The following is a 24,120-nucleotide window of genomic DNA, read 5'->3' as shown; positions in this document are numbered from 1 at the left end:
TGGAGGGAGGTTGATCTCAAATGATCATTGTGAAAAAAAGGATAAGGGTGTCCACTGGAGAAAAAAGTAGCCAAGCAAATCCAAGCAGAAACTTTAAAAAAGAGACTTCCTGGTTGCACAATGAGCCAACAAATGACTATGATGGCACGCCCTAGTAGGGATCCACAATCAACATTAATCCTTTAAGAGTTTGATAGCCTCCTCCACTGAAAATTGATACCCATATCTCTCATATCGTAGAACTATAAAACACATTAATGGGTTAGGATGTCTAAATAATTTTCAAAAGGTATATTATTGTTGGTAATTAGGAAAAGAATAATAAGGTATAATGGCCACAGATAAATAAAATAAACAAAATAACTTCCAGGGTTATGGTTGCAATGTATGGCATTTCCTGTTACGTAATTGTAGAAAAATCAAGATTTACATATGCCTGATGTTAAAAAACCCATCAGATAATAAAGCTTCATTATAAACTATAAAGCTTCACTTCTGGGAAAAAACTGGTCCCACCTGATAGTTGAAATCTTGAGGAGTTATATCCACTTAAAAGTTCTAGCTTCTATGTGATAAATCCAGTCATTGGGAAGTCTGTGAAAGCATCTCATTTTAAAATTTGAACCGAAAATTTATGAACTTAAAAGAAAAACAGAACAAACATAATTATGCTGCAAAAAAACCCTCCTCCTCGAAGGAAACTACTAGCCCACAGAAATTTGATCCCGTTATTATAATAATGAGAAATACAAAGTCTCAGCCAGTTAAAACTCAGAGTTTCATGATAACAGATTATTCTGAGAAACTCATTACACATAAATGACTCTGAACAATAAGAAGAAATATTACTCCACACAATCAGAGATTCAGAACTCTCTTGGCTTTGCTACAGTAGAAAAAATTCCCCTTTTTAATATCAGCTTCTTACTCAACTTTATATCCCTCAAAACATACATACAATGATATAAAAAATAAACTGTATGGTCGAACAGTAGAGCTTAACTTCTTAAGTATATTGACAACACACAATAGGTAGCCTTTTCATTACTACAAGCATGCACTAGAAACCTGATCAGGTGCAATAGATGCATGCATACACCAACCACATGAATATGTCCAAGAGAAGCCATTTTACTTTTACAGCAATATAGAATTATATCCAAGAAAACACATGAATAAGAAATGTATCCATCATGCCCAAAGGAAAATAACGTTTCTTTAACCTCCGCCGTTATTGCTGACCGCTAGACTGACATGGAAGAGTAAATGAGGACGAAACAAGTAAGGACCAGCTCAGCAATTACAAAGGCAGTGAAGCACGCTGGACACAATATCATAGCTGGTGTGATATACAAGAAAAAGCCACGACAACAGCAATACATGCTGTAAGCAAAAGCAGCATAAACTGAAATCATATTGCCATGATATAACAAAGATAAGCTGGAAGAACTGTGGTCTGAAGAATAAACTAAAGATTAACTGCCCACTAGATAAACACACAACCAAGAGAGAGAAAGGTACACAAAACTTAGAAGAAATATCTAACAAGATAAAATCAATTTGCCTAGTTTAGAAACAGAACTTAGAATTTCATATGAAGCGACTAATTTAACAGTCCCTCTTAGCAAATATGAAATTCACTAAATTTATGTCATGGACTCTCTCAATATGACAATAAAAGAACAAGTAATTTACTAATACTCAAAAATCATGGAATCACTCAACATGATATGCCTGCAAGGATAATAGCCAGCTATCACAGACTCTCTCAACGTGATGTTGTCATAGAATCTCTCAACATGACATCCAACTCCCATCACGGAATCTCTCAACACAGCAACATCATGGACTCTTTCTACATGATGTTCACTATGAACTCACTCATAAGTGGTGGAGCTTGTTTACCGTACAAGGTAAAGAAACTTAACGCATGTAGTATAGCACGATACAACACAAAATAGATACTTTATTCATATAAGCAATATGCACTCAATGTTTACAGTCCAAATACTATGATTACCACAATGTTCCAAAGTCCATTTTGGACGGTGTACATATACCTTCCCAAAGGGGTGACTCATGCGTCACGCGTCCGTTCGGATACTATTCTACCCGTCCACTATGCTATAGAATTTACCGACAACATCATCCCCCCCAAAAGAAAAGTTGTTTGGGTTCCTTAGAGCAACATTCATCGATCCCTAGTCGGATCGTTTATGGTTGAGACTAGGACGGTATCTAATCATCTTCGAGCCCCCCAACTTTCATTCTTGATTAATGAAAACATCCTTGGCAAATGCTTTCGGAGTGGTTTGTCTTCCATAAATCCAAGAATTTCACCTCTGACAATGAAATATGAATGCCCCCGACAGTCCCTATTAATCAGAGCTATAATAGTTGTCCATACAACTTTATTAATATCATTTGAGTATGAAATTATAACCACAAGAAAGAAAATCATAGCTAAGACTCATTTTCAACAAGAGTCTCAAATTCTACAATGCCTGACTTGCCTCTAAAATAAGAGAACTTTAACTTGGGTAATGGTTTGGTCAGGATATCTGCAGTTTGCTCATTAGTGCTGATATATTGCAGCTCGATTGATTTCCTTAGAACCATGTCTCTTAAACAATGATAATTTCCAAATGCTTGGACCTATCATGAAAAATAGGATTGATTGAAAGCTTTATACAGCTTTAATTATCACAGATAATTAGAGTAGGCTCAAGAGAATCTCCAAATAATCCAGCAAAAAGTTTCGAAGTCATACAGCTTCTCAAGCTGCAGTACAAGTTGGCAACATATTCAGCTTCAGTTGTACTTTATGCAACATATCCTTGTTTCATGTTGCACTAGAAAACCATAGCAGATCCAAGGCTGAAACATAAACCTGAAGTGCTCTTTCAATCTGATACACATCCTGCAAAATCAGAATCAGGGACACCGTGAAGATGAATATCATTAGATTTAGAAAATTTCAGACTGTAATTTATAGTACCACAAACATATCTCAGAATGTGTTTAGCAGCGATAAGATGAAAGTTTCTAGGCCCGCCCATTAACTGATTTAAGTTGTTAACCGCATGGCAGATGTCAGGTCTAGTACTGACTAGATACATCAGAGAACCAATCAGCTATCTATAAAAAGTGCTATCAATTCATTCTAAAGAAGCAGCAACTTCTTGAAGTTTCTTCAAATTTACCTCCATATGAGTCACATTGGGTTTACAGTCAAGCATACCAAATCTCTTAAGGATGTCGACTGCATACTTTTGCTGACTAAGTAGAATCTCATTTGGTTTTTGCCATATTTCCAACCCAAGAAAATAATGCATTAAACCAAGGTCCATGTCAAATTCAAAAATCAGCTCTTCCTTACATTTAGCAATCAAATCATCTTCACTAGTTAAAAGAGATCATCAACATAAAGCACTAGAATCAGCATAAGATCATTATATCTTTCGAAATAAAGATTTGGATCAACCTCATTTTTTTTATGAAACCCAAACTTGAAAGATAACCATCAAAAAATACATACCATGCTTGAGGAGCTTGTTTGAGGCCATATAAGGCCTTTCTCAACTTACACACATGCGAATCCTTGTCATGAACCACAAACCGTTCAGGCTGCTCAACATAAATTTCCTTTTCAATGACACAATTTAGGAAAGTAGTCTTGACATCCACTTGATGTAGCTTCCATCTTTTACTAGCTACAAATGAAATGATAGTTTTGATTGAAGTGTATCTGGCTACAGGAGCAAAAGTCTCCTCATAATCTATCCCTTCCTCCTGAGAGAAACCTCTTCTAACAAATTTTGCTTCAAATTTTTCTGCACTACCATCAACAGCATGTTTAATTTTATATAGCCATTTAGAAGAGACAACTAATTTGTTTCTAGGATGGGGAACAATTTTCCAAACATCTTTTTAAACAATGGAATCATATTTCTCCAACATAGCATCTCCCACACTCGTTGTCCTATAGCTGCATCAAATACAAAGGGTTCAAAATCAATAATATTACACATTAATGCAACATGACTAACCAATTGTTGAGGCCTTTTACTTTCTCAGAAGGTCCCATGAGGAGCTGAAATTTTTTCAACCTCTTGCATAGTATGTCTTGCCCACAAAGGTCTCTTCTTTTCACTCAAACTGTCACTGGGACCAGCAGCAGAACCCATCTAATTTTGATAAGGATTTGGACAATCTGAAATAGGAGAGTTTGGAGCCACAAGAGACGAGTCTTGAGAATATTCAAAATCTTCCATTTCAAATTCTAAAGAAGGTTCAGTAGATTTAACACAATCAACATTTTGTTCGGAAGATACATCTTTGCTTAATTCAATCAACTTTTGACTCAGAACATAGATTCTATAAGCTTTGGAAGATTCACTATATCAAACAAAAATTCCTTCCTTCCTAGACGGTTCCAGTTTGGATCTTTTGTCTTTAAGAACATGAATGTAAATTGAAAGACCAAAAACTTTTAGATGACTTACATCAGGTTTAGAGCTAGTGAAATCTTCTTCTAGAGTCATGTTATTTAAAATCTCATGAGGGCACCTATTCTGAACATATATTGTTGTCCTACAGCCTCAGCCCAAAGGACAATTTGCAATCCTTGATCATGAATCACAGTTTTTGCTGTCTCAACTGACAATTTTTTTTTCAGCAACACCATTCTGTTGTGGGTTGTAGGGGACACAAAACTCCCTCTTAATCACTGCTTCAACACAAAAAGATTAAAATGACTTGAGGTGAATTCAACTCCATTATCAGATCTAAGAATCTTGATTTTATTATCTAAAAGATTTTCCACTAAGACTTTGAATTCTTTAAACTTAGATAGAACTTTATCTGATTCTTTGGATTTAAGAAAGTAGATCCAAGTCTTACGAGAATAATCATCAATAAAAGTTACATAGGACCAAAAACCGCTTAAAGAAGTAGATGACTCCACATAAATCAGAATAAATCAGCTCTAAAATGTGCTTGGCCCATAAGTCACAAGTTTTGAATTCGAATTCAAGTTCATGGATCATAAAAGTTAGATGAAATTTAGCAAGGGAAAAAATTTGGAAAAATTTCGATGTTAAATATAACTTGTATAAATCTAGAGAGATCGAATTTCCACAATCCATTAGTTATAATTACAGTGCATGACTTCTGGATTAGATTGTGTTAAGATTTTTGTCACCAACATTTTGAATCACACTATGTGATCCATCATCAAGATGAAAGAGAGCAAGAGATGCAAAACAATGTGAGTTGGACAAATACAAGTAATATATTATTGTAGTAGATAATAAATTAATGTTGCAGTTAAGGCTAGTTAAGCTATTTAGGGAAAGGCTAGTTAGGAAGCGAGCGGATGTGTCCGTTGGTTTTCACAACCAACCGATCATTATATAAGAACTTTGGAATATGGATGATGTACTCATTTTTTGGCAATCAATAAAGTAATAGCATTTCCTCGCCATTTTGGTATTTTGGTACTAGTAATGAATGTCATGTTGGTACAATTGAATCCATGCTATATTGTGCATTGATGACCACTCTACATTTTGTTGTCATTGCCTGAATCCAGACCTAGAGGTCATTGGCTAGACAGGATGGAGTGAGGGGACGACCATTACTACCATGAATACGAGTAACAAAAAGTGATGGAGAAGATGAGGAAATAACAAGAGAGGATCAGGTGATACAAGATCTAGTGGTGGCCTGGGAAGTTTTAGTCGACTAGTACATGCAAAGGGAAGCTCGCAAGAGAGCAGTGCCAGAGAGCACAGTAACTGTATGAACTTTCGGCACCACCAACAGTGTACAATCTACTTGGACAAATTCTTCAGCTATTGGCAAGAAATTTGATACGCGTCAAGCAAGAAAGAGCCTCAACAGAAACAGAGTGGAGAAGACAACAAATGCTCCAATAGTTTGCCGAAAGTTGTTCACAGGAACTGGAGGAGTAGGACAATCCAAGGAAGGTAACCAGACACTAAAATAACTCATACCCCTAGTTCCAAATAAATATCCCAAACGAGTGCTAGAAGAAGAAACTGAGGGGGAAGCTACCTTGCGGACTCTACATCTCCATCAATAGGAGGAAAGACGTCGCCACTTAAGGGGATTGATGAACCACTCACAAAGTGTAAATCAAATTGAAGAAAAGTTGATTGGAAATACAATAGAAGGTATAGCCATCTTGGCTATTTTGGAAGCACTGAGAAAGAAGAAAGGGTGGAAGAATCCTGAAACCCCTGCATGAAGAGAGCATCGACAGGAACAAAGCTCCAACCAAACAAAAGGAGAATCACAAGGGAAGGAGATATTACTGGACCATGAACCCAAGAATCTAGCCCTACACGAGGGAGTGTTCCAGTAAGAGGGAGCCTCCCAATAGGAGCGAAGAGCAAAAGGAAAATGGTATTGGACAAACAAAAACTACCTAGATTTACTGGGGAAGGAACCCCGCACATCATTGTAAAATGTGTATAACCATATGGCAGGCCAATGGAGAAAATGATGTGGATGAATGGTTAAAACATTCCCTGCCACGCTAAGAGGTATTGCTATTGATTGGCATACAGACTTATAGGTTGCAAAGAGAACCACGTGGAAGGACCTCCATACCACCTTCGGGGAGGAATTTGGATTTCTACAGGACGATGGCAAGCCACGCTAAGAGGTATTGCTATTGATTGGCATACAGACTTGGAGGTTGCAAAGAGAACCACATGGAAGGACCTCCATACCACCTTCGGGGAGGAATTTGGATTTCTACGGGATGATGGCAAGATAATCACATAAATTTATAGCACACAAGGGAAAAATGAATCTGTAAGAGCATATAGCAGGAAACTCAAGGAATTGATAGGGGAGTTGGATAACAAACATGTGGACGGATTAAAAATGAGATGATTCATTGAAGGGTTAACTCTGTTCTTAAGAAGAAAAATGAAGATAGTACCACCATCATCCTTTGCCAACGCTTGCACCCACGCAATGGATATAGAGAGTGACAACAAAACTTCCAAAGCCAAGAGACACGGAAGCGGGAGTGAAAGTTTAGAGGAGACAGGGGAAGAATCTAAGACCATCCAAGCCCTGAGGAAAGACATGATGAGGCTAATGAAGGAAGTTAAAAAAAATTGAGGAGAAAAGAGGGGAGGGAACTGTGGCATACGGATTGCGAAAAGGAAAGACACAAAAGGGACATGCCCGTGCAAAGCATTCTACGACATGTGTCAAGTGTTGAGCTAGACAATTAAGGATTGTTCCTACAATTTAAAGGCACGGAATGCGTAAGTATTCTTTACCCAAGGAGACCAATCCACACCACCCTTGACCGCTCCACGAAACACAAATACAGAAGCCTCACCTAGAGGGTATAGAAAAAATAGGTGGGGAAGCAATAACAACAACAATAATAACACACCCAAGAGAGTAATCAAGTACAATTCCAAAGGAAGACCCATGATTCAATGAAGGCAATGCAACGAATGGGGCATTTTTCTCAGGACTACCAAAATGGTGAAGGACAAAATAGAGGAATGTTGTGTAAATGGTGTGAACGGGGTAATCATGAGGGTGTCAATTGCCCCAGACAAAAAGGGGTGAACTTACTAGACATTGCAAAACCAAGAAGATAAGTATTAGGTTATTTGTAACATATGGATTTTCCTAAACAAGTTTTTAATCTTGAATCAAACTGATTTCCTAATTCTTTTCACATGTTCAATATATATATAACGGCTATAATTAACTAACTCAATTTCACATGATTAGGAAGAAACAATTCAATACAATGACTATAATTAACTAACTCATTTTCGAAGAAATAAATCAACGCAACTGCTATAATTAACTAACTCATTTTCGAAGAAATAAATCGATGCAACGGCTATAATTAACTAACTCATTTTTACATGATCAGGAAGAAACAATTCGATACAATGGCTATAATTAACTAACTCACTTTCACATGATATTGATTTGTTAAATCAACGCCTAAGTTCAATTAAAAATTTAGAGCACAATTTTTGGGATGTAACATACCAACCCCCTTAGATTTTTCATCATCCTCAATGAAAATAATAACAAATTTTTAAATAGTACTAAATCAGTTATATGAAAAAGTAATAAGTTATTCAATTTTCAGTTTTAGAAAAAGATAGGGATATCTTTGAAAAATATCATGATGATCTTCCCAAGTGGCATTATCTTCTGTATACTAATCCCACTGAACCTTCCATTGTGTTACTTCTCGATTTCGTAAGCGTAGCTCACATACCTCGAGTATTCTAAGCGGTTTTACCTCTACCACTCCTAGCTCTCGCACTTGCAGTAATTTCCAATCAATCATAAGCTCATGGTGGGTAATATACTTTTTAAGATACGACACATGGAAAACATCATGCATCCTGGCAAGTGATGGTGGTAAAGCAATCCTGTAAACCACAGGGTTGACAACCTCCAAAACCTCAAAAGGTCCTACATATCTAGGGGCTAACTTTGCATTCTTGCCAAACTTGATAGTACTCTTCTGAGGTTTAACTCTTAGTAACACCTTATCCCCTACAAAGAATTCTCTGAGTGTTCTTTTAGCATCAACATAACTCTTCTATCTGTCGTTTGCTTCCTTCAATCTCAGACGAATCTGAAGTACCTACTCTTCCATCTCCTGAAGTATTTCGAGCCCGACAATGACCCTGTCTTCCAATCGATTCCAACTTACTGAAGTTTTGCACTCACGACCATACAAAGCCTCAAAAGGAGCCATTTTAATTGAAGACTGATAAGAGTTATTATATGCAAATTCAACCAAAGGTAAGTATGTTTCCCATTGATATTGTCGATCCATACAATATACCCTTAGGAGATCGTCTAATACTTGATTTACTCGCTCAGTTTGACCATCTGTCTCAAGATGATAGGATGAACTTATATTTAATTTGGTGTCCAAGGCTGTAAATAATGTTTGCCAAAGTCTGTAACATCCAAATTTTTCGGATTTAAATTAACATCTAACATACTCAAAGAATACAGTTGTAACCTTGTTTCATAGGAAGATAGTTATATCATTTCATGTTCATGTGAATAAGATTTACTGTTAAAAACAATAATACAAAATTTCTTAACTAAAACCTTAATTTACCATCAAATGAAATTACTACAGAAATTGGAAACCACATACCTCGGAAAATTGAGTTGGAATCAAACTAGGGATGCTTTTGCAACCACCCGGGTTAGTCCACAAATACACTATAACAGTTTCATATGACAACTATCATATAAAAACCGCTATCTTAAAAATCAAATTAAATACTTTTATTATTTTAAATTAGGGCATCACATACCACTGTATCAATTAGGGCATTGTTTACCTTCGGTTCATTTAGGGCTTCTGATACCGCTATCTCACTTAGGGCTTCCAATACCACGGATTCATTTTAGGGCTTCCATGACCACGAAATTCAATTTAGGGCTTCCGCGATGACGAATTCAATTTAGGGCTTCCGCAACCATGGATTCAACTAGGGCTTCCAATACCTCTGTATTATTTAAGGTTCCAGTTGTCACCCAATCGATTAGGGCTTCGAATTTCTTTTCCTTCCATTTACTTAACTGTGACAGTATCTCAAGATTAGAAAATATACTTAAATTCGTTAATCATATATATATATATGAAACTACTATGATGTTAACAATGAATTACTTCAATTTAATCTTACCTCCACATAAATAAAAATGATAATACTTGTTTTTCGATAAAACAATTGAATGCATGGCTTATCTTTGTCCGACGCACATTCGACATCTTGAGAGGGGTGAAACATTGTCAGGGGCTTAACCGCCCAACCTCAGACCATGATATATCCCCACACGATCTCTAATGAGAAAGGCCCTCCCTACCCGGAATTGACAAGGAACATCATTTCATCCACTGGGCATCAGGATATATAATGCGCCATACGACTTGGCAGCAGGAGATCACCATAACAGGAATATGTATGAGCTATTAATTAATTCATATTAAATGATATATATTAAAATGTCATAACTGATATACTGGTTTGTATTATTGATGATTCTTTCCTCATACCTCCTCAACCTCTTCAGGCCTCCAAGCCGGTGATTCCCAAGTGTTATCATGTTAAAGATCACAATGATATTTTACAACTTCTTCACCACATTCTGGCATCTTACCTAGTGATTTCCTTCTGGTTTCATTATCTCATTCTCAGTTAATTATATTTTTTAGGATGGATCTAATTCTAAACTGGGTTGATTTACTTCCTTATCATGGATCCGAAAATAATCAAGAAGCTTCTACATATTCGGATATATATATAAAAGAAAGATTAAGAGAACAGACTTTATAATTTCAATGTCAAATCAAATTTGGATGTATTCCAATTTAAACACCTTTATCTAAGTTTACAGCATGATACTCAAATGATTAATACAAATGGTGTAAACATATTTATCCTTTCCTAACATCCTTAACATTGAAAATTAACTTATCTCAATTATAAACATTATTTCAATTTACATAATAAATTTGATCAGAAAGAGAAAAGCCATCCCAGGGCGAATTACAGCATTATTGCATATTCTAAAAATATATAGATGATACAAAGTCATATTGAAATCCACTATGGTAGTTAAATTGATCTTGCATGATTTAACTGTACTATGGCAAACGGCTTCCATTATTGCTTTCCTATTATATAAAGTCAAATGGAATACAGAATTCATATGTATAGTTCGGTTATGGAATTCATAGGCACAGTTCAGGTTCTCATTTCAATAAGTGAACGATACATACTATCTACCAGGAATAAATTACATATGTATTTGTTTGATTCAGCTCCTACACAGACTTAGCATTCTTATTCGTAAGGAAAAATAACATAATCAATCCTTACGTGATTCCTTTGGCAATGCACTCTAGAAGGTCAACACCTGAGAAAGTCCGCCTACCTAGCTCTGAGTCTTCACGCCTAAGATCTTTAGTGTATAGTACTAGTTTTGGATTGTTCAAAGAGGAATAACTTCTATCCTAAGAAGTTCTGGAATTCTGGAATAAGAAACCTGGCCAGAGGTGTAAGGAGATAGCCAAAGGTAGAGAGAGATGAATCCAAGATACGACAAAAGTTGCATAAATAAAGTTGTGTCGACCATACGGCTACCCAGCAGTTACCAAGATTATGCTTGAAATCTTTAATCAATCGGCAAAAGGAAAAGAGAAAGAAAAGAAGATAAAAGGTTTTTTAAAATTATTTTAATTATTAAAAACTAATAAGCAACATCACTTAATTAATAAATAATAAGAGCCCAACTCTATGGCTTCCATCCGTTACAATAAACCTTACGAATTCCAATCATAAATTCAACTTAGATCCCCAAATAATAAATTGATTAAAAACATAAAAGAGGAAAATAAATTATAATATAGTTCCAAATGCCAAATATTAAATTGATTCCAAACCAAGTGCTAATTGGCTTAAAGCGAGGAATAGAGTTATAATCCAAACATTATTAAATTATGAATATTATTATAATCTTATAGGTTCATATAAACATCATTTTATTAAATTATAATGGTGCCGAACCATTTATATATTATATGCATGTTTATAATTATTAATTAAAATAATTCAAATCCTTTAAGATACATTTTATAATTTAACTCAATTATTTAAATTATTTATTTAAATAACTCATGCAGTTCCATAGATGTATCTTGTTCCAAATGGCTAGGTCCTCTACCTGTCTGCCCAATGATGGTGATGCCCTACCTAATTCTTTTCTGACAATGCTTCCACCTCGTCAACATGCTCCCTGCAAGGAATTTCTCTATAGTTAAATTATAAATTATAAAATCATAAATAATCATAACAATTAACATTTCGTCTTAATTCCATGAATTCGTTATTAACAATCAACTAACATGTCATCTGCACTTGAAATCATAACGACCAACTATCTCACCATTTTGCCAAATTATATCAAATTAAACTGCCAACTGACTTCATGCGAACCTCAACGGCTATATTTCAAGCTAGGTCAAAAATTGGGATGTAACAAAATCTAAAAGTTATCCTAGCATCCCTATCTAAAATAATCTTCTCTGGAATCCCGTGTAACCTAAAAATTTCTTTTATGAACTTATGAGCAATTTCAGGTGCTCCATCAGATAAATTTTCTAGTATGAAATGAGCAACTTTACTCAATCTGTCAACCACAACCAGGATAGTGTTGTGTCAATTACGAGTCATAGGTAATCCTTGTACAAAATCCATAGGTATTACTTGCCACTTCCACTTGGGCACCTCGTTTGGATTGAACAAACCTGCTGGGTACTAATGTTTTGCCTTCACTCTCTGACATACTAACCAACCTACTACAAACTCGATTATTTCCTTTTTCATTCCCTTCCAGAAATATAAAGTTTTTTTATCAAATAATGTTTTCGTTACTTTTGGATGTCCTAAGTACGGAGCTGAGTGATATTCACCTAAAATCAATCTTTGGAGTTTAGGGTTATTATATTAAGATAATATCTTATACTTTCTATAATAGTCAACTACTTGTCTATAGTCCGTCTTTCAGTCTAGATAGGAATGTTTCCTATCCCGTCTCTTTTTTCTTCAGTCCAGATAGGAATGTTTCCTATCCTGTCTCTAGTTTTGTTTCTAATTCCGTCTTCAGTCTACGTTGTTTCTTTTAAAAACAACGTCCTTGTAATTCTTTATAAGGAACACAATTATTCGTCTGTTTATCAATCAATCATCCGGAAATCCGTTAATCTGCCAACTCTTCTTGAATCTTGTAACATGGTATCAGAGCTATTACTTAAATTTTTTCGAAAAAATTTATAATTTCTTCGTGAAATTATTTGTTTAAATTTTTTCAAAATTATTTCTATTGAATTTCTCTAAAACCCGCTTAGGGTTTTCGGCCTAGAGAAATTCCCGAACTCGGGTCTGCCTGTGTTTGTTCAGCACACTCTAGCCCCATTCGTCCATGCACATCGATCCTTGAAGAAAAATTTGCCATTTTTTATCAAGAAATCTGAAGTTTTTTCAAGCTTTTTTCAGCTAGGGCCGTTTTTTTCAAAACTCTAATTTTTGGGGTCGAAAAAATATTTTGTTTGCAAATTCTTGGTGGGTTTTTCGAGAGCTCAACTGGGTTGTCGTCCGTTTTTCTGGGTGCCTCGTTTTTTGTGCCTCGATTTTCAAGCCAGCAGATCCAAAAAACAACAGCAAATTCCTTTTGAGTTTTTTGAGCTCTCTTCTAGGTCATTCTCTGATTCTTCTGGGTCTTTCGTATTTTTGCCTCGAAGAACGTGCCCTCACAGATTTTCATAGTTTTCCATTGAAAAACGTGCCATGGCATCTCTGACAAATATTTTGCTCGAACATAATTCCAAATTCAATGGTTGCAATTATGGAACCTGGAAGCAGCGCATCATCGCAATCTTCGAATATCGAAACACTGATCAACTTGTTCTGGGTGTTACGCAGCGTCCGACTTCTCCGGGTCCTGATCAAGATACATGGGATCTGAACAATCGAGAGGCAGTAATGCTTCTCAAACTATCCGTAGCTGATGACCAGCTTTCTCAGATTCCATCCGACAAGACAGCTGCCGAAATCTGGACACATCTAAAAGGTCTTCATGAGACTTCCGACAAGAGTAGAGCCTTCTGAATTTGTTTCTGTTTTTTTGGGTTTGTTGATTTTCTCCTCAAAAATCATTTCAAGTTGTCTGTAATACGCAAGGTTGCGTGAGATTCTGGGTTTTACCGTTTTTTCCACAAAAACGAAGTTTTGTAAATGCAACTTATTTTGAGTCATAGCACTCTTCTGGCAAAGCTTCTTGGTTTCAGCATTCTGTAGATCCAGGGAGGGTCTCAATTATCACAGAATGTTCCAACATCCGTACGTTGACCATTAAGGGAGGGTATTAAGATAATATCTTATACTTTCTATAATAGTCAACTACTTGTCTATAGCCCGTCTTTCAGTCTAGATAGGAATGTTTCCTGTCCCGTCTCTTTTTTCTTCAGTCCAGATAGGAATGTTTCCTATCCTGTCTCTAGTTTTGTTTCTAATTCCATCTTCAGTCTACATTGTTTCTTTTAGAAACAACGTCCTTGTAATTCTTTATAAGGAACACATTTGTTCCTCTGTTTATCAATCAATCATCTGAAAATCCGTTAATCTGCCAACTCTTCTTGAATCTTGTAACATATTAGGCACATAGCTTCTGTGGCGATATCTTAACAATCCATCTTCTTCTAGGCTAAGCTCTGAATACTTAGGATCCTACGGGTCTCTAATAAGAGCCATGCTAATTTCTATATAAAACTCATCAGGTTCCAAATGTTGTATAATTTGGTCTCTCAACCTAAAATTTACCATAGTCATTGCCAAGATGTGTCTTCTCCGGCTTAAGGCATCAACCACCTTGTTTTCCTTTTCCTTAATGTAGCTTATGTCAAACTCATAATCTGCTAAAAATTCCAACCATCTCCTTTGTCTAGCATTACAATTCTGTTGGGTGAAAATATATTTTAAACTTTGATGATCAGATCTAAGCTCAAAAGGTTTTCCTATTAAATAATGCCTTCGCATTTGCAAGACATGCACTATTGTTGCTAATTCCAGATCATGGGGTGCATAATTTTGTTCATAATTTTTTGATTTGCTAGATTCATAAGCAACGACTCGTTCCTCCTACATTAACACACCCCCCTAAACCTTCACCTGATGCATTAGTGATAACCACAAACTGTTTCTGTGGATCGGGTACCCTCAAGATAGGTGCAGTAGTCAATTTCTCTTTCAGAAACTCGAAAGTTGATTGACACTTTTCCATCCAAACAAATTTATTTCCCTTCCTCTAGAGTGAAGTGATTGGATAGGCTATCCTCGAGAAATCTCTAGCAAACTTTCTATAAAATCTAGCTAATCTCATGAAGCTTCTGACTTCTAATACGTTTCTAAGTATCGGCCACTCCTCAATTGTTTTTATCTTAGATGGATCTATTGCTATACCTTGTGCTGAAATAATATGCCCTAGGTACTAAATTTCTTTCTAGTAAAAAAGCACACTTAGATAATTTCCCATATAACTTGTGTTCTCTTAGTCTTTGCAGAACTATCTCTAAGCGTCTCTGATGTTCCTCTTCATTTTTGGAGTATATTAAAATGTCATCTACAAAGACCAATACAAATTTGTCCAGACAATCTTGAAATATACAATTCATTAAATTCATGAAAGTTGCGAGGCATTAGTTAATCCGAATGGCAATACTATAAACTCATAATGTCTATACCAAGTTCTTAAAGCAGTTTTATGTATATCCTCATCTTTAGTTCACAATTGATGGTATCCTAATCCTAGATCAATTTTTGAAAATACAATCGCCCCCTTCATTTGGTCAAAAAGATCGTCTATCCTTGGCAGTGGGTACCGATTTTTGATGGCGACTTTATTAAGCATCCTGTAATCTATACATAGTCTCATGGTTCCATCCTTCTTTCTTACAAATAACACTAGAGCTCCCCATGGTGAGACGCTAGGTCAAATCATCTTCTTATCCAACATATCCTGCAATTAAATTTGTAACTCCATTAACTCTATGGTGGTCATTTTATATGGGGCCTTGGATATGGGTTCTGCTCCTGGTATCAAATCTATGGTAAAATCAAATGTCCGTAAAGGAGGTAATCCAAGAAGTTCCTCAAGAAACACATCTTGATAATTCTTCAAATAGGGGTATTTTTCTTTGAAGGATTCTTTTAATTTTTTCCTAATTTCTCCATCTTCAAAATTGTAGTCATCCCCATATGCGGTTGTTTTAGGATCTCTTGTATCTTCAATCTTAACTGCGAAAATTTCACAACCTTTTCTTCCATATCTCTTAAGTTGCATTGCAGAAATTTGTTTTGGTTTGATCACATGTTTAATCCCCGAAATGCTTGTGGGTCTACCTTTATCATCTACACAGTTTACAATTTTGGCAAGACAATCTATCTTGGCCTTCTGCTCACTGAGCCAATTAATTCCAATGATAATGTCATATGACCTTAGTGGAGCTACATATAACTTTAATTCTGTAGAGAAATTTGGAAAATCAACCCGAGCTTCAAACAAGCATTGCTCCACCTTAGCCCTTCACTAGTTTGCATACTCGACCGTCCATGGTTTTGCCATAAAGCTAGATCTTTTAGGGAATCTACTTAACAGCCTAGGTGATATAAAACATTCAGTTGCTCCAGTATCAATTAATATGGACACAGGGTTTCCGTAAATCTTACCCAGAGTTTCAATGGGGCCTATCTGTTGCTCTGCTTGCCTATTATCCAAGCCTGCATGAATCTTGTGCTGAAAAACTTGTTGCTACCGCAGCAAAGGTGGACGCTATGACTGGCTGATGTTAGGGCATTGCCTCTTATAATGATTTCCTCCGCAGATAAAACATACTCCCAATGGTCCCTTCTCATTATTTCTGTCGTTTTTGTTCATATAAAAATTACCTTTGACATCTTTTGTTCCACCGCTTTTAATTTCAAGTTTGTTCTTCTTATAATCCTTAAATTGTTTTTTCGGCGGTCCAAATCAGTGCTTTCTAAATTACAGTCTTTCTTTTATTGTCCTAGATGGAGTCATCCTTTCTAATCTTATGCTCTTGTCAGACAACCTTTTCGAAAGCCTCTTCCATGGTCAGAGGTGCAAGAACATCAACAGCTCCTCCTATCCTGTTATTCAATCCCATGATAAACTTTCTCACCTTCAGATTGGTGTCTTGCTGATATGGTGGCACGTATTTAAGCAACCGTGTGAACTTCTCCCAGTACTTATGCACTGACAAGTCTCCTTGTTTTAAGTTTTAGAAATCCAAAAGTTTCTGATCATAAAAGGTCTAAGGCAGCCAACGTCTCCTAAATATGCTTACAAATTTCTCCCAGGTGATATCAGTAGTTCTAATGTTTTTCTCGACCTTAGTGTTTCCCCACCAAGTTGCAGCTTGTCCAGTGAAATGATATATTACCATTCTACCTTTGAAGTCTTAGAGAAGTTCATAATCTCGAAATATTGCTCCATTTCAGTCAACCATGCTTCTGCTTCTCCGGATTCGGAACCAAAAAACTTAGGTGGTTTAATTTTCTTTGTCTGCTGATAAATCAGCCACTATTTCTTTCTTCTTTTGCTTTTCTGATCGTTCGAGAGAGGGGGTTTCGTTACATTCAGAGACTTTTGTCTTTGCTTTAAAAGTGGGTGTGGTTTGCACTTCCTCATGGTTTTGCCCCATCTGGGCTGCCATTTCACTCATCCTCTTTTCCATGGTTTGTAACTTTAATTGTGTTTCTTGCAAGATTTGGAGTAGTAGTTCATTGGAGGATTGAGGGTTTCGAGTATTATATCTTGATTTTCTGCATTCCCGTTGTTATTCATTTTTATATTTTAGATTTCCCACCTGTTAATTTACAATTGTGTTATTATGCGGAAAGAAGAATTTCAAAAGAAAAATAGAGATAGAGTCTTACAACACATATTTCCAATAACTTAATTTTATTTCCATTGCTTAACTAAGCAAATTTTATTTACAAAATTTTCCTCTACTGAGGACGTCTACATAACATTTCAATCTTACTTTGTTGTTTTACATTTTGGTTCAGAATGGTACATATCTTGTACCATCCAAGATCTATGAAACTGTAATAGGGGGCTGCTCTGTTGAGCATTCCAGCTTTGTATTAGCTTGTTTCTATAAGCCGCCTTTTTGACAGGAGTCCATCTGACTCTTTCCTTCTTCATCCGCTGAATTGCCGAATTCAGGATTTCATTATCTCGAGGTTCAGAACAGCAAGAGTAGTCATACTTAGTCATGTTCCTAATAAGATAAGGAAAGATATGATGCCGAGTTTTCTTGCTGGGAGTTTTACGTACTATCATCCTATAGTCATTTCAAATCTCCATTAAGTTTTTGAGAAGGTAGTGTGCTCTAGGTTTAGTATCAAACCAAATGCTCTGATACCATATGTAACATACGGATTTTCCTAAACAATTTTTAATCTTGAATCAAATTGATTTCCTAATTCTTTTCACATGTTCAATATATATACAACCGCTATAATTAACTAACTCAATTTCACATGATTAGGAAGAAACAATTCGATACAATGGCTATAATTAACTAACTCATTTTCGAAGAAATAAATCGATGCAATGGCTATAATTAACTAACTCATTTTCACATGATCAGGAAGAAACAATTCAATACAACAGCTATAATTAACTAACTCATATTCAAAGAAATAAATCGATGCAACGGCTATAATTAACTAACTTATTTTCACATTATCGGGAAGAAACAATTCGATACAACAGCTATAATTAACTCACTTTTACATGATATCGATTCATTAAATCAACAGCTAAGTTCAATTAAAAATTTAGGGCAAAATTTTTGGGATGTAAGACTATTAGTCATCACCAGAATGCAAGTCGGGAAACTTACATATCCAAATGTAGGTACAAAGAAAGAAAGATTTGAAGAAGCCAGAAATGACATTCGAGGTAACATGGCAAAGGAAGGGAAAGCAAGTACAACCAAACTTCTACCCACCTGGCCTGTACTGTAATGTCCCTATTTTGGCAAGTCTGTGCAGTGAAAGGTTTTAGCTCATCATAGCAACCCTTGTGAGCTAACAAGATGTTTTGGGGGTCCTAGTTGTGGACTTACTATTTTTATTAGGTCTATTTTTGGCAATGCAGTGGGTGGCTTTGGCAGTTGGTCATCACCTGTAGTAAACAAGGTTAATAATTGCATGAGCTCTTATTTATTCATAAATTATTAAGTTGCATTATTATAATAAAATTTATGTTATTATAATAATGACATTAAGAGATATTTCTAAAAAATGTGTTGGAAAATTTCTAGTGTTGAGTTCTTTTGAGTTCTTTTGGGAAACTTCCACAATTTATAAAGTGGAGTTTTTTAGGAAACTTTGGCCAACAAAGGATTATAAATAGGAGCTCATTTCATTGGAAAAAGCACACTCGAATATATATTTGTTTTTATTGCCTTTGTGATTTTTCCTGAGTTTTGAATTTATGAGCCCTTGCCGAGATATAAGGGTTTCTGAGTTTCTGAAGATTGTTTGAAGTCACTGCTGGTGTATAGTGGTTTCATTGGTTAAATCTGTGATTGGGAGATTGGAGTTATAATTATGAGTGGGTGTATACAAATTATGTTGAAGTATATAATTTGCATCTCTTTCTCTCTCCAACTGTAATACTTGTGTCTAGGAGATCCAATTAGCTGAAGGAAATTGGTGACAATTTGTCTAGTGATAATTTGGGAATTAATTGCCAATTTGAATCCAGTTCAGGGGGCCACAATTTGAACATTTCAGATTACTGATTCTCTATTGAAGGCAACGCTTTTGTTGTTCTAGACACCATTGGCAATCACCAAGCCAATTCATTGCTTATAAGGCTGGGCGGCATTCAGATTTTGGCCTGTGATTTATTACTTTTGAAATGGACCTTGATTTATCAGCCGCAAGTATGATTGTAAGGATTGGTGTACATCATACATGGATCTGCGATTTGTTTTTGGGAATGTGAATTGATTGTAAGAAACAATGAATGCATTCTTCTCACCTGCGATTTGGTTTCTAAGGGTCGGGTCTACATATTAGGCATCTACGTGTGGGCAAGGAGTTATCAAATTATTGTTTATTGATCTAGAAACAATAATATTGAGGGTCAAATTGAACATTATCCCTACAAATCAAGTTCAATGATATGTTTGTTCTAATGCTCTTTCATTAATCTGAAAATCAGTGACTAAATGGTTATTGTTATCATCTCAATCAATTTGAAATTAGGGAAAAAAGGAATTGTTTTTCTCAATCACATTACTAGAGAGTTTGTTTGCAAACTCTTTGACAAAATGTCAAACCTCTACTTAGCTTAGAAAATCATGTGCTTAAGATATATGTTTGAAGCTATAGCCAAGTTGGGGTATTTAGTGGTATCAGAGCGGTTTCCTGCCAGCCTGTAGGAATTGGGCTCCAAATCAATTGATAATGGTCAGTGCTCGGTTAGAATTGCAATCAGTATTTGATCCATTATTTTCTATTTAGTATAATTGCTAATGATAGGAGATTTGTGTTGTGTATGCACTATACCCATGTTGTCCTGCATTTTGTCACCATAAAATGTTGGTGATAGGACGTAACTTTTTTCCAGCTTAGTTTCACATTTCTTTGAGTTTAGTTTGTTAGTTAATTGGTTAGTATTGATCAACCAATCAACACCAATTGATATAATGGACTCTTTTACTGAAGGCTTTCATCAAGTTTTTTTTGTTTTTCTGATTGTCGAGCCTTTGCTTGATTTTTGAGGCCTTCATCGTACTTTTCTTTGCTATTGAGTTCTCATTTGTTGGTTTTTAGTCCTTTGGTCTTGCTTATGTCATGGCTTTCGTTTTCCCCTTTGATTCGATCTAACCTATAGCATAATCGAAGTTGTTAGTCAAGAGATATGGCCGTTTTAGTGTCTCAAAAGTGGACCTTTTTGATGTAATAGCACAAATTAAAAATATCATGTTATATTTCTTAATTTGACATTCATTTTTTGAAAAATACAACTTAAATTCACTTTATGTTATGTTTTAAGGTTACTTTATCATTTAAATTTTCACTTAAAGTAACTATAATGCACTTTATGTTATAATTTTAAGTTGAGTTACTTTTTGATTTTTCACTTAAAGTGACTCTATTAACTATATAGTTCAGTTTAATTTTTGATATTTAAATCAAATGCTCATTTAAATGTTACTTTTTAAATGATATTTATATGTTATATTTTTAATATGATATGTAAATATGGTTTATGTCCCATTTAAGTCACATTTTAATGAAATTATATTCACATATGCTTATTCAATCACATTAAGTTATCAAAAGTGGACATTTTATATGCTATTATATGTAAAATCCATCAAAAGAGGGCATTTTACATGTCATTGCATATAAAGTTCAATGTACAAGCATGAAGTCATCAAAAGTGGATCTTTTTGGTGCCATTGCACCAAAAAGGTGAGTTTTATGACTTAAAATGTGTTATTGCATCCAAAACCTGAGCTTTCACTTAAAATATGCAATCCATCCCAAGAGGTGCGATTTTAACCAAAAGCATATTTGAAAACATGGCATACCTCCTAAAAGGTGTGATTTGTCTTATGGGGAGTTTTTAAAACATGCAATCCATCCTAAAAGTCCGATTTACATTTGTGCATATTTTAAAACATGCATTGCCTCCTAAAAGGTCTGATTTGCACTAAAACTCATGTATTTTCTCTCAAGAAACCCGATTTTGGAAGAACTCATGCAATGAGCCTCCAAGAACCCGATCTTGAAGATTGTGGGAGATTTACTTCATGGTTTTTCACGAAATTTTCTCTACTAAGGTTGTTTTTGCTTAGCCATGGGTTTTCAAGCATTGAAAATGGATTTACTTTGCTAAAAAAAGTTATTTCAAATTCCTTCCTAGGGCACGTTTTAGGGAAAATCTTCAAAAAACTCCATTTTTTTGGCTCACGTTTTGGCCCAAAGAGAAATCGATTTTGCATGTTTGGTGATTTGCATTGCATCTCGGCTCACATTTTTACATTTAGATGTCAAAAAAGTTTCATTTCGTGCCTTTTATGAATCATGTTTTTGCTAAAAACGCCCAAAAATTGGGGTTTTTATCCACTTAAATGCAATTTTGGAATCAGATTTTTGCATTTTGATCCATGTATTTGCATTTGAGGAAGTCATTTTTGCATTCACAAGTCAAAAATGAATCAAAAACATGCATTTTTTGGCTATGTTTTTGCCAAAAACGGCCTAGATTGTTGCATTAAAAAGTCGTGTTTCCAATATCTTAAAAAATGGCATTTCAGCCCATACATTTGGATCAAGAGGGGTCATTTTTAGTTTTAATGCATGCTATTGTCTTTGGAAACCATGAATTTGGTATTTTCATGTCAAATTCGACTCTTCATTGCTCATTAATATTTGTTGAATGCAACTACAGAAAAAGTCAAATTATTGTTTGAGAATCCGGATTTTGAGGAGAATTGGTCTTCAAAGTCTATGATTCTTGCTATTTTGGCTCTTCGATCTCCAAGTAAGTGAATTTTTTCAAACTTTCTCATCAATTCATGCTTATCTTACTATTTCCATGCATATTATGGCTTGTTATTGTACACTTGTCCATATATATGCCATGAAAAGTGCATTTTGCCTTTTAAAATGATGAAAACTCTCATTTTCACACTTTAAGAATTTTCCCAAATTCCAAATTCGAATTTGCACTTGAAAAGCAACTTCTTTTTTGACATGTTTGAGTTTAAGACCAAAGGCATGTATTTGTTTTGTGCTTGTTTTTCCTTGTTTGCTTGTTTGTTTTTCGCATAGTTCCAAGAATCACAGCGATTCACGCGATTCAGTGATTCGATTCAATCCAAATTTTTTTTAATGAATCGGTGAATTGAATCAGCGTTAAAGAGTTTATGAAATAAGTTACTAAATTTCAAGGGTTTTTTTAATTACTAATTCATGGGCGATTCATAGTTGATTCACGATTTGATTCGGCCTCATCAATTTTGATCTGATCCCGATTCTTGTTACTTGGGTTTTTCTATTTTTCTCCACTTTAGAGAAGTTACAAGTTCTTTCCCAAGAACTTGTTCTTGTTTCACTTCATGCGAAAGCATCATCATGTTTCACTTCCATCTTCCATGTCACAACACTTTGCATCTTATTCATCAAATGCGATTACATGTGTTTCATCTCATTCATCATCCGCACGTGCATGTAATCTCATTTTCCACTTCCATTTTCACTCATCTCACTTTTCGTATCCACTCGCACGACACGATTACATGAAAAGTATTACATGTAATCGCATCTCCAAAACCCATTTTTGATTTAGTCACTTTTTCAAAAGTACAAAATGTCATATGCATGTTTTCCCATGTATTTTGACTTTACTTTTCCTCAAAAGCATCCATAAAGTTCACTTTGCCTCAAGTTACATTGCATTCCTTCCATATGCACTTACACCTCCATGAGAAAATACATGTTATTCCACTTCCCGTGCCATTACGCATTTCATCTTATCCGTCATCTCACTTTCCATTCCTCATTATGTGTTGTATTTACATGTAATCCATTTTTTGTGCAATGACATCTTGAAAGCCCAAGTCACTTTTTAAAAGTCAAAAGTTTTCATTTGCAAGCATTCCCATGCACCAAGCAATTTATTTCAAAAAAAAATAAAGTTAAAAGAGTTAATGGAAAGTTATTCTAAGTTTACATCCACACATCGTCAAGAAGGTTTTCAAAGTGTCAGAGACTCCAAAATGTGTCAATCTACAAAAAAGAATTCATGACAATTTGAACGAGAAAAGCTTGAGCACATCAAGTTTTCAAATGACAATGGACAATTCATCAAAGAGAGTCAAAGGTTATCAAAAGATGCAACACCATGGTTATCAAGGTGAATGCAATGACACAAAATATAAGAACTTCCGATCTTTGTGATCATCCGGGATTGCATCACCAAGTGTAAGGCCCTTCAGAACAATGCCTAGGATTGTTTCAATTATTTTCAGTCTTTCCTCTTCTTCTTTCATGTTTGTAATTGAAAAGGATGTATTGCATGAAAATGTGTAATTATATGTAATGTGAGTTGCATGTAAAGTTGCATGTAACCCAATATTTTCTCTTTTAGTTAGACTGGGTAAAAGTTGGTTGAGTTGCTCCCACTTTTTCCTTCACTTTTTTCTCAACTCCTTTGCCTGTATACAGGAGTACCCCTTCATTGTAAAAATCATCTTTTGTTATATGCAAGAAAACTCTGCCACATTTGTGCAAGCATAAATTTGATTGTGTAGTACAAATTTGGGAGAAAAGTGAATAAAAGAAGCAATTGGATTCAAAGCTTTGACTAGAATCAATTTTGATAGAGAAAATTAGAAGCTTTGACTATAATTTGTGTCTACTGCCTTTGATTCATGCCATTATTGTGTGTTCAATA

At 35.2% G+C, this 24,120-nt stretch overlaps 1 protein-coding gene across 5 annotated transcripts in view; it reads right to left on the bottom strand.

Annotated features, from left to right (window-relative positions):
- The window catches only part of CW7, a 231,616-nt gene that overhangs the window by 45,930 nt on the left and 161,566 nt on the right, over positions 1-24,120 (bottom strand). The window lies entirely within an intron of this gene.

This window comes from Cupressus sempervirens, chromosome 9, assembly GCF_028749045.1.
Source record: "Cupressus sempervirens isolate cs-2001-9-10 chromosome 9, ASM2874904v1, whole genome shotgun sequence".
Taxonomy (NCBI): domain Eukaryota; kingdom Viridiplantae; phylum Streptophyta; class Pinopsida; order Cupressales; family Cupressaceae; genus Cupressus; species Cupressus sempervirens.
The sequence above is the reverse complement of the archived record's forward strand: the minus strand, read 5'-3'. Positions and strand labels throughout refer to the sequence as shown.